This window comes from Mauremys mutica, chromosome 10 (assembly GCF_020497125.1).
Source record: "Mauremys mutica isolate MM-2020 ecotype Southern chromosome 10, ASM2049712v1, whole genome shotgun sequence".
NCBI classification, from domain to species: domain Eukaryota; kingdom Metazoa; phylum Chordata; order Testudines; family Geoemydidae; genus Mauremys; species Mauremys mutica.
In genome coordinates, this window is record NC_059081.1 from 43,251,933 (window position 1) to 43,265,861 (window position 13,929).

A 13,929-nucleotide genomic window follows, 5' to 3' on the forward strand; every position below is an offset into this window, starting at 1 on the left:
CGCTTTTCAAGCAAATAGGTACCTGCGGGCTTCCAGTCCAGGCTCCATGTCTCTCATTGGGGCCCCTCTGCACCGGCTCCCTGCCCAGCCACTGCTGTTCCCTGGTAAGACCCATGCAGACCTGCACCCATCTATAATATCAGGTAGTAGCAGTCAGTTCCTCATGTGATTCTGTATACTGTTCCTGGGGATTTTTTTCTGCCTCCAGCTTCTCTGCAGTTTGCCTGGTCACCTTGTCATACCTGGCCAGTCCCAGGTTCAGGATCTTTCCCCTTACCTAGCCAGGATGAAGAGGATGTTCAGTGGGGCTTGGGCTGATGGGAGTTGTAGTTCCCTGCTTAGCAGCTCCATCACAGAGGCAGTCAGTTTTGAAGGTGTTTTTCAGAACCTATACTTAGTACTGGTTTTGTGTGAATAATTCCAGCTCAAGAGAGAAGCTGCAAAGGATGGGCGGTGAGAACATCATCTTCTACTCTCTCCACAATGGTTTGTAGGTTCTCCTAGAGACTCTTACCTGAGCAAAAAAAATTTTGAGGGTAGCAGTTAGGTTTTGTTGCTATGTCCTGTGGACTGTGGTTGTTAAGGTGGTTTTGGCAAAGAAAAACCTTCCTGGTTGACTCCTTCTTTGTTCTATTAGTTTGCTGCTTACCTGTAATATTGTGTGGTGAGTCTCGGAAGGAAGACTCTCTTGGTTTCTTTTGTGTGACTGTAGTGCACGCCTTTTCCCTTTTCTCCTAACCAGCAATTTCTCCTTCTCCTGTCATCTCCTTGAATCCTCCCATTGTTGGGAAGGGCTTTGTAAACTTGCTAGTTTCAGAAGCTAGTTATCAAAATCAGTGCAAACCCTCTTGTTTGCAAAATGTCAGCTCTAAAATAAAAAGTGTGAACAAAACCAAGTTCAGATCTGCATATCTAAGAAGCGTCTCACCTATCATTTCCCTTCCTAACACCCCAAAAAATAATCTGTTTGGGGTGGTGATTTGTTTCACTGTTCTCTTCTTTTGTTATTCCAATTTTTCTGTCTGTGTGTGCGCTAAGAGGTTTTTTTGCTGTTAGGTTAAAAAATGTTGTGGAATTTTAATCCAGCACTGAATAAAATTAATTATTTTAATCCACATGCAATGGAGGTTTTAAATTTGATATGTCATCACATGAAAATCAAAACTAGAAGTAATCTTAAGGATTTATTATTTTTAATCCGTCTTATTAAACACCTCATTAAAAAGTCTTTATATTCAAATGTGTCTCTGCTCATTCACATCAATTGAGTCAATCTGGAATTCTGTATGGGGGATGGCTAGCAAGACAGCACCAGTGATTTTATATCAGTTTAAGTAAGTTTTTTTTTTAATTGCTGAAGCCAATTTATATCCCTTAAGAAGATTAATATAATTTAGTCTTTTCATAAAATATGCATCCCTTTGGAGTATTGCTTCCCCACCTCAGAGGGCCAATAGGGGCCATCATGGCAGTGATGAACACTACGCTCCAATCTGACCGTCTGCTGACCCAAGGAGACGACACCTAGAAACTGGGTTCAAATTTAGATTTTCTTTATGGCAGTATATGTGCTACCTTTAGGCAGTGGTGCTAGCTTATAAAACCTGTTTAAAATGTAAGCAATTGCTATTGAACTGTCTTCAGTAACAGGAGAGATGGAAAGTTATCAATATCACAAAACTCTCTTTCCAAATAAAGGGCCAGTTTCAACCATACTTTCATGCTGAATAGTAGCTTTCTCCATGACTGGTCCTATTAAAATCAGTACAGCTACTTGTGGATTAAGATGAATCTTCAGATGAGTAATGGTGGCAGAATCTAGCCCAAAGATGGTTTAAAGACAAGGGGTGAAGTCAAGAGAGTTTTGCTGTTGTCTTCAATGGAGATAGGATTTCATCTAAAATTCACATGCAAAAAAAAGTCAATTGATATATACAGAATAGACAGCACATAACCTGGAAACTCAGGTCCTGGCTCAGACATTCTGTTTAACATAGTTTTAGTGTGCCCTTAGTATGGTCACTCCCACCAATACCAAACTTATTCAACATGCAGTAATCTAGTTCGCAAGTGAGTTCTCTCTCCTGAGTTCCTAGGAAGAGAATAAATAATACATAGTAATTTTTACTTCCAGATTCTGATTAAATGTAAGTTGCAGAACAGCTGCTATCTATGCAAATATCTTCTCTTGCCTCAAATGTAATCTTGAGCCAGTTATGATAAAAAAAATATATTGAGAAAGTATAAGCCTACTTATTTTTTCTAGCATTCTCTGGTTAGTAAAGTAAAATAATTGCTTTAGCATGCATTTAGCTTTGATTATATTTAGTCTGTTGTGGATATTTAGTGTGCATGCAATGTATTTTCTGCAGTGAATTTTGGGAATTCACTGTACTCAGAGAATAGTTCATTCCCTTACATGTGTACTCTTCTACATATCTATATAGCCATATATAAATGTGTTATATCTATATTACACCCACACACAAAAACTGAATTAAAAGAACATCAAGGTTGTAAAGTAAAGCACTCAGATGGAAGAAAACGCCAGAATTAAGATTGTCTAGGTGACTTCAGTTTGGCCCCTTTGCGTGTATGCATTATGATATAAGCTAATCCTTTTTTCTCCTGTGTCCAGATGTAGGTCTTCAGATTCTTTGTTTCTCTCCTACTTTTACCATGTCCTGCCAGTAAGCCTTGTATCAAAGCTACTGAGTCCTGGATAAAGATTGGATGGGGCCTCTCAAGGTGTGGACCATATGGACTTTACATTAAAGAAGCATCATATCATTTCAGACTGATTCTTATACTATTTTTGTGATCCCTCTTATTTTATTTTAAAGGTTTGTGTTCACCAATTGGGAATTGGTAGATTAAACACTCTGATTAGTGATTAATCATCTTCTCCAGGAGCAGAGCACGCAGCCACTGCCAGATTTAGGGAACAATAGGTCAAACATTTTGTTTAGAGTGGTGTATGGTTAGGGCCCAGATGAGTTTGGGGTTCTCACAACAAAGTACAGCTCAATGTGGTTATTAAACAAGGCCTTATAGTGAGCCTGGAACAGCTCACAACAAATGCCCCTTGTTCTCTGGGAGACATTACATCAACAGACTCAAGAACTGAAAACTAAGTACAGTGTCTCTTGACTTCAGTGCCATTTAAACCGTAGCTCTATACACAGAGTCCCATCAGACCAGAGTCCAGGCATTGGGTTCATCCCTGTAGATCCCAGTCTGTAGTCTAACTTACTTTTAAAGGCCTGCTTCTCTAATGAAGCCTATCTGTCAGGCCCTCTCTTCAGAACTGGCAGCTCTTATGCTCTCTTTGGGCAGAACAGGTATTTTTCCTCCCCTGCAAGAAAGCTTGTTATCCTTTCCTCACTTTGCTGGGATGAGGTACACACATCTTGTCACTGGTGGTCCTACATGGTCAACATGCCTCATTATTATTTTGGGCAATTTTCTACTGAATATCTTTTTAATAAAATCTGCAAAGAGCAGTTCATGATTTGCTGTTTGGAATCCTATCCAGGTGAGAGTAAGACTTTAGCTCACCCTAATTATTCAGACAGATTATTTTGGAATTGTTCTCTTAACAATTTATACTCATATTTTTCAAATATACAGAATACAAAATAAGGGCACCATGTAAATCTGACTTGGAAGGCTCACACAATTAAATTAGAGTAATGTTTGAGGATAGGGTAGTGTCTAATGTATTCATGAAATCAGTTTTCTTTTCAAAAAAAGATTGAATTTCATGTATTCATTTTAGCTTGTGAATCAAGCTTTCAAAAACCCAGAACATGATATGAGGTGCTGTATTTATCTGATATCTTTTTAATGAATGATAAGTACTGAATTTCTAACAACCTATACCAGTTTTTAAATATTTGATGATCCCTTCCTAACCCAATAAGATGCCCTATTCAAAAGAAGCTCTAAACCTTGACTTAGATCATGAAAGATAAAGAAAGGGGTTTGTTTCTTGCTGGTGAGGTTAGAGAGATATTGAGGTCTATTTAAAACATTCTTTTTAAAATAGTCAGTTTGGAATTTAGTGGCATTTTCATTTCACTTCTGGAGATCGGTCTGTGAATCTTGCATTTGGGCACATGGGAAAATGAGTTTAGTTTTGCCTGAGTTCTTAATACATTTTCTCCCAAACTACAAAGCTGAACATATTTCATGGAGTTGGTAGCCTCTCTCTGGGAAAAGACCAGTACTTGAATGGAACATTTGCTTCAAGTTAAGATGGTGAGATGGAGATGTTTTGGTAATGGTGATAGGAACTTGCAGATTGTCTGTATGTGCTATAACTGATTTGAGCCTGTGCTATAATAAAACTTCCTCTCTTTTTCTGAAGTGCTTTGTGATGTATAGATGAAAAGCATAATGTAAGTGCTAATGCTGCTGTTGACATTCATTATTAAGTCCCTCATTAAAATTATATTACAAAGATTCACAGAATAGTTTGTGATGGGGTAACAATACACCACACTAACATAGGGAGTGTAATCTAAGAGTTCTTAGAGACGTGATATAATGAGAAGTGAGGAAATGAAGTAAACAGGGTCAGGAAATTGTCAGAGCCAGACAAGGAAACAAGGAAGAACTGGGAAACTGAGTGTCTTGCTGACACAGGACTACACTGCTAACAATAGATAACAAGTTAAGTACTGTTTTATTTTTTTCCAGCTGAAGGAAGCCATGTTTTGTTTGGACCAACCTGAAGAAAGCCCCACTCGTGACTCCCCAGACCCCGTGTGGAGAGGTTTATGTGCTTTAAAGTGGCAGAGCACAGTAGCTTGTTTCATTTTCTCGTTTTTTCCCTTTCTCCTCTAACCTGTGGTCAAGGCCACGCTCATACAGAGCTATTTTCACGGGTATACAAAATAACATTGTAAATTGCTTAAAAATGTTTATTGATGTAAGTGCAGCTGCTGCTGACTCCAGACTGTACTGCTGTCGTGGCTGGGCTGAGCAAGAGTTGCAGGGCATGAATGGAGTGAGGGGTAAGAGCCTGGGGGGAAATTCAGGGGGCAAGACTCCATGAGGAGGCATGAAAGGAGCAGGCATGCAGAGGAGGAGAGGAGACTGGGAGGAATGTGAAGTGGGCATTAAGGGCCAGGGAGCATAAAGAAAGATGGCATGGAGCTGTACTCCCTGGTCTCAGGGGAGAGGCAGGATGGAATGCACCAAATAGGGGACATAGAGAAGGGGCATTGAAGGGGATGGGGCCATGAAGCTTGGAATGTAGTGCAGGGAACAGGGTTATAAATAGAAACCTTGGGGCAAGATGTTAGGGCTGTGTTCTGACTTCTCTGGGCCTATTCCCCATGCTTATCTGTTAGGCCTATGGCTTTTCTCTGCTAGGGAATACATGGGTTGTTTGTGGTATTTGGGGATAGGGACATTACAGAGAGTGTCAGACACTGCACTGGCATATAGGTGTTTTTGGCATGTCCTAAATCTGAATGTCAAACAGGGCCACAGAATTACTCTCCTCTTTAACCATATAAAATAAACAAGTTTTTCAACTGAAAAACTGAATACCGTACTCTCCATTTACTGACATAGCAGTAATTTCTCAGTGTGTGCTTGGTTTGATTGAACACAATGTGTTTGTGCTGAAGTTGCCATCTTTGAAACCTTATATCTTCCATTGCTAGTGACATTGTACACACTCTGGCAATGGGACAAGGAGCACACTCTGGGCTGTCACATGCCAAAAGGAGGAAAACTAACTTAATGCCCACCAAGTGCTACTAAGGCAGAAGATCTCTCAATAATGATCATCACTCTAAGGTACTGGAGTGTTTAAAGGCAAATCCTCTTAAACAGAGATGGGGTTTAAGGATTCTCAGCTGTGAATTTCTGCCCTGGGGCTTTCTATGAAACACCAAAGGGCAACTAAACATAAATGCCCTGGCCCTAGGTATGAAGGATCAGGGATGGGATTTTCTTTGTATTATGTACAAAGGTAAAAAGTGCAGTCTGAGGGGGTCTGGGAGTAGCATGTTTCCTAACACACTAGGAAATATTTGAGTGATTCATCCCACAAAGATGACAAAGTTACAGCAGTGCTAAGTTACAGCAATGCAACCTTTAATTTTGACAGACATTTTAAAAATGACTCTGCACATTCATGCAGCTTGATCACTCACTGTAGGTCCTCTTCCTCCTATACTTAGATTGTCACTTTTTTAAAGATTTACAAAATCCCTGCACTGCATACTGGGACACCATCTCTATTTGCTGCTAATAATCCGTATGGTAGAATAACAATTCTGCATACATTTGAATTTTTTTTTTAACCTTTCTGTTTCTGTAGTGTGTGAATACTGGACCTGTGTGAGATGCAGCTATGATCAGAATAATAGCTCATCTATATACCTATCTATGGCACCATTAAAGCAAATCATGCTGTAAAATGACTAGTCGTTCTCCAGGACTCTGTTCAGCAGAAATTGTACCACATAGGTCACAGCTTGAGCATTCTAGTATGAGCTATTCAGCAGGAAACCAAACCATTTTGGATGAGATTTGTGAGGGTTTCTTGTAAATAGCCAATCGAGAGTGGAGACCATTTAAACTATTCTCTCAAACTGCTGCAGACTCTCATATTGATTCATCAATGCCAAAAATTGGCTCATTGAGCCATAAAAAGATTTTTGATTTAAGAAAGAAGTTTTTTGTTTTGAATTTTCCAACACAACTCTGGAGCCTATTCCAAGTTGGCAAAAAGTATAAGAAGTTTTCAAAATGCCTCTTTATGTAGTCATCAGTCATTCATGAGATTTGCCATTCCTTACTGCTTTGGAAATTTCTATGGCTACTTAGCCTTTGGGATTCAGCTCACAAGGTGAGCATGGGCATGCTCTCAAAGATAGCATATTGTATAAGACAGTATAACAGGCGGCAAATTTCCATATGTGGCCATTGGAAAAGGTGGGTAAAAAGACTTCACCTAATGGAGAACAGAATGAAAATCTTGAGAGAGTCCCGTGAGTGGAGAAACAAGTCCTCCCACCCCTCGAGCTAGGATTAGGTGCATGTGGGTGTAGGAACAATGGAATCTCCTTTTGTTTGGCACCTCTGAAAACTTAATAGCTGTTGAATAGAACAGTAGATGATTAATACACAGTGGTAAAGATAAGGTGAAGTCAGTAACACCTAGGTGGTGTAATGGAGCTGTGAATTTTTCTGCTGTTCTAGTCAAACTTTTGACAAACTAGTGTGATGGGGAAATCTGAAATGTCACCTGTCCTAGATAACTAAAAGTAAAAGCTTTGTTTCTCATTCTTTTCCTTTTTAATTTGAGGTAGGGCAGGCTGGACAGAAGGCACGCACACCTTTTCAAATCTTTGTGATTTTTCTCGTCAAATTTGTTCTTGCCTTCCTTGTCTTCCCATCACTCCCTTCTTTCCATGCACCCATACTTCTCTCTGCTCTTTGGACCAAGAATGTTTCCATTTGCAGGCAGAATTCAAAGTGTAGGATCAGACATTTATAAAACAAGACCCTCTCTTGGTGGGGTTAAGATGGTAAGAAGTATTGGTGGTGGAGCCTCGTGTACTATAATACAGCTCTGGTTTTTGGAACACTCTGTCTGGGTTAGCTCTGGAGCTGGGAGAAGCTCAATAGGACTCATATGCTGACTGTAGGTTGATTGAAGCCTAGACCTCTCTAACTTCTTTCTCCTCCAAATCTAAGCCAGACGAATTGTTTTCAGAGCCAGAACTGTATAGGGCCCTGTGGCAGGGTGTACTAACTCCAGAGCCCCCTGCTGGAGGCCTCGCACCCCTGCGTCACTCTGCCCCAGAATAAAGCAAAGAGAAGTTCCTCCAGGCAGCCTAGAGTGGCTGTGGAGGAACAACCAATCAGAGGGGCTGATGGAACAGCCAGAGGGGCTCTATATAAGCCAAGCAGCAGAGCCTTCAGTTGCTGTGTGGAGCCCGGCAACGGAGGACTGGGTGCCTGGCTGGCTAGATGAACATCAGGACCACGGACAGCTCACTGCAGAGTGCTCACCAGACGGAACCGAGCCCAGGGAAGGCTGCCAAAGAACAGGTGCCTGGCTGGCTGGATAGACTAGCAGCAGGACCATGAAAAGGTCAGCGTGAGCAGGCTGAGACTGGGGGACTGAGCACAGAACCTGGCCAGACCAGATGAGGGTACTGAGATGTGCCTTGCTGGTCTTGTTGCAGACAGTCCATGGAGAGCTGCTGAAAGGACACTAGCAGATGGTACCTAGATGGGCCCCGGCTGGGTGTTGAAGAAGGCAGTGCCTCTGGGAAGAAGCCTAAGAGCTACGGCTCCATACTAGGGCCAAGAAAGAACTTGGGACTGTATATCTTGGAAGGGGGGACAGCATATACGGCTCAGCCAGTGGGCTGTTGCTGAAGATCTGCTGAGAAAACCATCAGCCAGCAGGTGCTCCCAAAAGGTCCCAAAAGGCCCGTTGTAAGACCAAAAAACAAAAGCAGGCTCACACCCAACCGCGCGGGGAGGGCGGGCATCCATGAAAGGTGGGTGCCGCCCTGTGAAAAAGAACTGTTTGCATCCAACCAGAGAAAAGGGGTGCTAGTGAAAGGCAGGAGCCGACCCCCTTATAGTCCCTTGTTCCACAACCTGTTTGACTATATATGAACATATAAAACAAACAACTACAACAGTGTAAATATATTTTTATTAAATAACTTTCTATATATATTATAGGTACTGGACATTAGACTATACTTAAAACATATTGAAGTGTGTTTCTTTCCTTCGTATGCTCAAAGAAAAGATGCCACACAGCATAATAATCTGTGAAATAGTCCTTTGAACAATATAAGTTTTCCCTAACAAGAATATCCTAGAGATAAGACCATTATCATAGAGAAAGTACCTGCGGGCATTTTCATTTTAATATAACAACATGATTAGCACTCATTAGCAGATGGGAACACACTACATTAGGAGCTGTAACTTCTGCTGAATATATGAATAGGTCTAGTAGGTAACCAGCTGGTTCCAATGGGAAATTTGGTTTTGGGTTTTATTTTTTTACATTGTTTTATGGTCAGTACAAATAAACATTCATAAATTACTATCTGAAGATACAGGGAAAACCAATACCTATTTCACAATTTATGCTAGATTTAGTGTTTAGACAAACAACATGGTAAGAAATACGCCACATTTTCCTTTTTGAAGAAAGTCAGTAGAGGTAGCCATTTGTCTAGAAAACAAGTCCAGTTTTTGTTCTTGATTTGTTCCATCAGGAAACAATTCTTGATTTAAGGAATTTACCCAGTTCTGTATCCATCTTAATTCCTAATAGACATATTTATAAAAAAGCACTTTATAATAGTTAGCTAACGGTACAAACAACATTTGGAAAGATCATTAAATGGTCTGCTGAGACCCTCAACAATTTTCAAGTGGTCCGCGGAAAAAAAAAGTTTGAGAACCTCTTGCATCTGAAGAAGTGGGTATTCACCCACGAAAGCTCATGCTGCAAAACGTCTGTTAGTCTATAAGGTGCCACAGGATTCTTTGCTGCTTCCACTGAACTAGAGTATATCTTTTAAAAAACATCCCATCTGGATTTAAAAATTTCCAGTGATGGAGAACCCATCATACCCTTTGGTAAATTATTTCTCACTGTTAAAATATGCACTATATTTCTAGTCTGAATTTGTCTAGCTTCAATTGCCAGCCATTGTTGTTTGCTTGTGTCTAGCTTACCAAGTGATCCAGATCATTCTCTGTGAATGACCTATACTCTTCATTATTTACCTCTCCCCAAAACTTTGGGTGATCTGCAGACTTTATTGGTAATGATTTTATGTTTTCTTTCAGGTCTTTGATAAAGAATATTGAATAGCTTTGAGCCATCAGTCGATCCCTGAAGGACCCCATTAGAAAAATATCCACTTAACAATGATTCCCCATTTACAATTATATATTGAGACCTATCAGCCACTGTGTATTAATCATCTACTGTTTTAGTCCGTTTAATGTGCACCACATTGATTTGGTATAGTTCTAGTTTCATACTTCAATATCCACTACAGACAATTTTATTAATTAGGAAAAAGAAAATGTTCAGTCTAGTGATGAAATTTGCCAAAACCACAAAATTAGGGGGAAGAGGTGAATAAAAGGATTAGTAGTAACATCCAGTATGACTTGGCCCATGGAGAGACATACGCTTACATTTCCTTCACGCTCTCCAAATAAATTAATATAATTTTTCTGAATCTTTTCTAGAGCCCTTGCTTAAAGAGAAGGCATGGTCTCCATTGTGGACAAGTAGTCTACTTCAGTGCCTCCCAAAGCCGGTCCGCCGCTTGTTCAGGGAAAGCCCCTGGTGGTTCGGGCCAGTTTATTTACCTGCCACATGTGCAGGTTCAGCTGATCGCGGCTCCCACTGGCTGCGGTTCGCTGTTCCAGGCCAATGGGGGCTGTGGGAAGCGGCGCGGGCCGAGGGATGTGCTGGCCGCCCTTCCTGCAGCTCCCATTAGCCTGGAGTGGTGAACCGCGGCCAGTGGGAGCTATGATTGGCCGAACCTGTGGTCGTGGCAGGTAAACCAGCCCAGCCCACCAGGGTGCTTACCCTGAACAAGCAGCGGATCGGCTTTGAGAAGCACTGGTCTACTTCACTTGAGAGGTGCATTTTTCACAGTCTGTAGGGGTCTAACTCATCCTCAGATTGAGTTGTCTTAACCCATGTCAACTCATGAGAGTATTCACATGGGAAGAGGCTTTACCAGAGCTGGTTGAAAAATGTGTTTTATTTTCCATGAAAATTTTCAAAGTAAATGAAAACTTCAAATTCATTGTTGTACAGAATGTTTTATGTTTTGGGTTTTGGTTTGTTTGTTTTTTGTTTGTTGTAAACCAAAATACTTCATTTTTTGATTGAAACTAGAGAAATTATAATGGAACCAGAAATTTTAATGAGAAAATTTCCATTTTGTCAAAAAGCCAGTTTTTGTCACAAAAAATGTCAATACATTTTTCAACCATCTCTAGATTTTACACTTAACTAGAAGCAGTGGAAATTTTTCCTGTTATATTTTCATGAAGAACTGATGGGCTTTAGTTAAAAGCTTTAAAAACATGCTCTCACCTGTGTGGTTACCTCTCTTTGCTCATTGCATGCTACGCTACCTCCATGGCACATATTTCCACACAACTGAAACCTGTGACTCAATAATATCCTGTAATTGCAGCAGCCTAAGTGAGGAGAAACAACAGATAAATCCTAGGGTCCCTTCAGCTATTGAGTCAATCCTCAGAGAATGAAAATGAGCTGAAGGCTCATTTCCAAAAGATCAGTTAAGCTGGAGGTTTGAATGCATTGGAACTCCACTAATTACCATATATGCTTCAGGGATTCTGGAGGGACAGAAAATTATCCTTAATCATGTAGGCAAGCAGAAAATAGAAAAGACAGATGTTGTTGTACTGACCTCTCATCAGAATCTGATTATCTGATGTTTGACTTCCTCCATCCATTTGAGGTCATGATTGATGACATCAGTCTTAGCTATGTATTTTAAAGCAGAATTAATTTCCTTTATACCATTTTGGAATACATCTGAACCAGGACTAAAAAATGAATTGGTATGCACTGTTATAGAAATCATACTGAGTGTGAAGTGTTTTGGGAGTATATGGGAACTGTGAGTGAGTACCAACTTTAATGAAATTTGGTTGAAGCTGATAATCTAAGCAGAGTAAGCCTTACTACTTCTCACTGATGATTATTTTATTCTTTTGTGGAGAATTGAATTTTGTGTGTGTGAGTGTAAGGAAACAAGCACACTTAAAAAATCAACTGCATTAACAAACAATACTCTGTCAATTTATTTGGAGAAACATAAACTAGCTGTAATTATTTTGATAATCTTTAACAGAATTACCAGAAAATGTACTATGGTACATTAGGCAAGGATCAAAAATATTTTTCTTACTGATCTAAGACCAATAATAAGACAAGTTAGCTGATTCTGAAAGCATTTCCTAGCTTTGTCTAGTTGTGAAATATAGGACCTTAAAGCATGACTGCTACCTAATTTAGCAGTTTTTAAAGTTCTTTGCTGTGTTATTAAATATCAACCATGCAAAACGTCAATAGTTTTACAAAACCTAATGTTAATATTTGTAACTTTGCTGAAAGTTCCCTTTCCCAGCAAAAACTGAGAGGCTGTTTAAGTGACCTCTCAGCTATTGCTGACGTTATAAGCAATTCCTTTTTCCATGTTCAACAAGAACTACAGTGGCCCAAGTAAGTGGAGAAAATAACTGATTTCATCCATTTTTACCTATGACCATTTTTCTCCACCTAACTGGATGGTTGTAGCACTTTCTGAATGTGGGATCGGCAGTGTTTTATGAAAATAGTTACGTAGTGCACACAGTAACTTAATTTGAAGTCTTGTGAAAGTGTGTTCACCCGAAAGTCAGTGTATTCCAGCCATTCTCTTCCATCCCCACAGCATAAACCTTTCAGTTCCAGCATAATTATAAACACCTGTAGTTAGAGGTACGTGTTTTATACTGTTCAAATCCTGGAAATCCAGTTTTTAAAGTAGCTGAAAGAGATGATGGTAATCAGATGAGATTTTTAATATCTTGCATCTCACAAGCCCTCAATGCTAAAAATGGTTTCCAAGTTTTCCAGTGGCACATCATTTCTTGCCTGCAGAGTTCATGAGGAATATGATGTTAAATGGGTTGCTGGTCCCTTGAACCATTTTGACACCAGTCCAGGACTTAAAATAGCAAGACCTGGACCTCAGATTATAGATCCCCACAATAAATTTTTGCAATATAATACAGCATATATAACATTATAATAGCACTGTACAGTTAAATCTTTACTATGTGGTATGGGAAAATGAGGGGGTTTTGATGCAAATTATAGAATTTATGGATTATTAAAGAGAGAATAAGTGAGGGTCTTCCATATTGTAAATATGCTACAAATAATTAGTACTTCTCCAGGATCCTGCATAGGACCTTAATTGTTGCTGATACAGAGCCTGCTATTAAATTACATTTTTGTAATAGGAAGACTATATCAGTGGTAGGCAACCTATGGCACCAGTGCCACCTTCGGCACGCGAGCTGATTTTCAGTGGCACTCACACTGCCCAGGTCCTGGCCATCAGTCTGGGGGCCTCTGCATTTTAATTTAATTTTAAATGAAGCTTCTTAAACATTTTAAAAACCTTATTTACTTTACATACAACAATAGTTTAGTTATATATTATAGACTTATAGAAAGAGACCTTCTGAAAACGTTAAAATGTATTACTGGCACGCGAAACCTTAAATCAGAGTGAATAAATGAAGATTCGGCACACCACGTCTGAAAGGTTGCCGACACCTGGACTATATCAGTCAACTTTTTTACTCCAGGTTTAAATATCTCCTGTAGTAATAAAAGTTATGTGGAAGGTCCTGGGGATTTTTTTTCTTTGTTCCAACTGTAGTTTTATAATGTTAATGCATTGCTTGTAACAAAATGTAAGAGTATGTTAAATATCCAGCTCAGTGGATGTATAGGTAATGTGGGATGTCTACTTCTCATTTAATCAGAGGCAGGAACTCTTCTAGATGTGACACTTTGGTAACAATAATCTCCTGGCGTTGGGGATGGCCCATTCTAGGGAAAAGCGCTCTGTTGTGGGGGACAGCTTTGTATGTTTGGGGTTGGGTTCTGCATAACGTGAAGTATGTTTAGCTGAGGCGCCTGCCTCTGCTAATAATCATAGCTTTCTCAAAGAGCAATCGTAAAGTGGAGATAGTGTAATTCTTGTTTTCTGAATAACAGTAGTGAAAACTGACAAGAGTTTTGTCTATTTTCACTATATTGCAGCCTCGCTAAATTGTGAACAGCAGAGACTCTGGAGTTGTCTATCTGCA

The 13,929-nt window shown here is 39.8% G+C and overlaps 1 protein-coding gene across 6 annotated transcripts in view; it reads left to right on the forward strand.

Moving 5' to 3' along the window:
- Positions 1 to 13,929, forward strand: part of OSBPL6 (oxysterol binding protein like 6) — a 194,992-nt gene that overhangs the window by 61,526 nt on the left and 119,537 nt on the right. For 2 of the 6 annotated variants that reach the window (XM_045031679.1, XM_045031685.1), the window contains exon 1: positions 7,965 to 8,534. The exons of 2 other annotated variants lie outside the window; for them this stretch is intronic. The gene's annotated coding sequence lies outside the window, so the exon portion shown is untranslated. Of the gene's footprint in view, positions 1 to 2,741; positions 2,844 to 7,964; positions 8,535 to 13,929 lie in introns of those variants that run through there. 2 more of the 6 variants (XM_045031684.1, XM_045031681.1) reach the window with 2 other exon arrangements.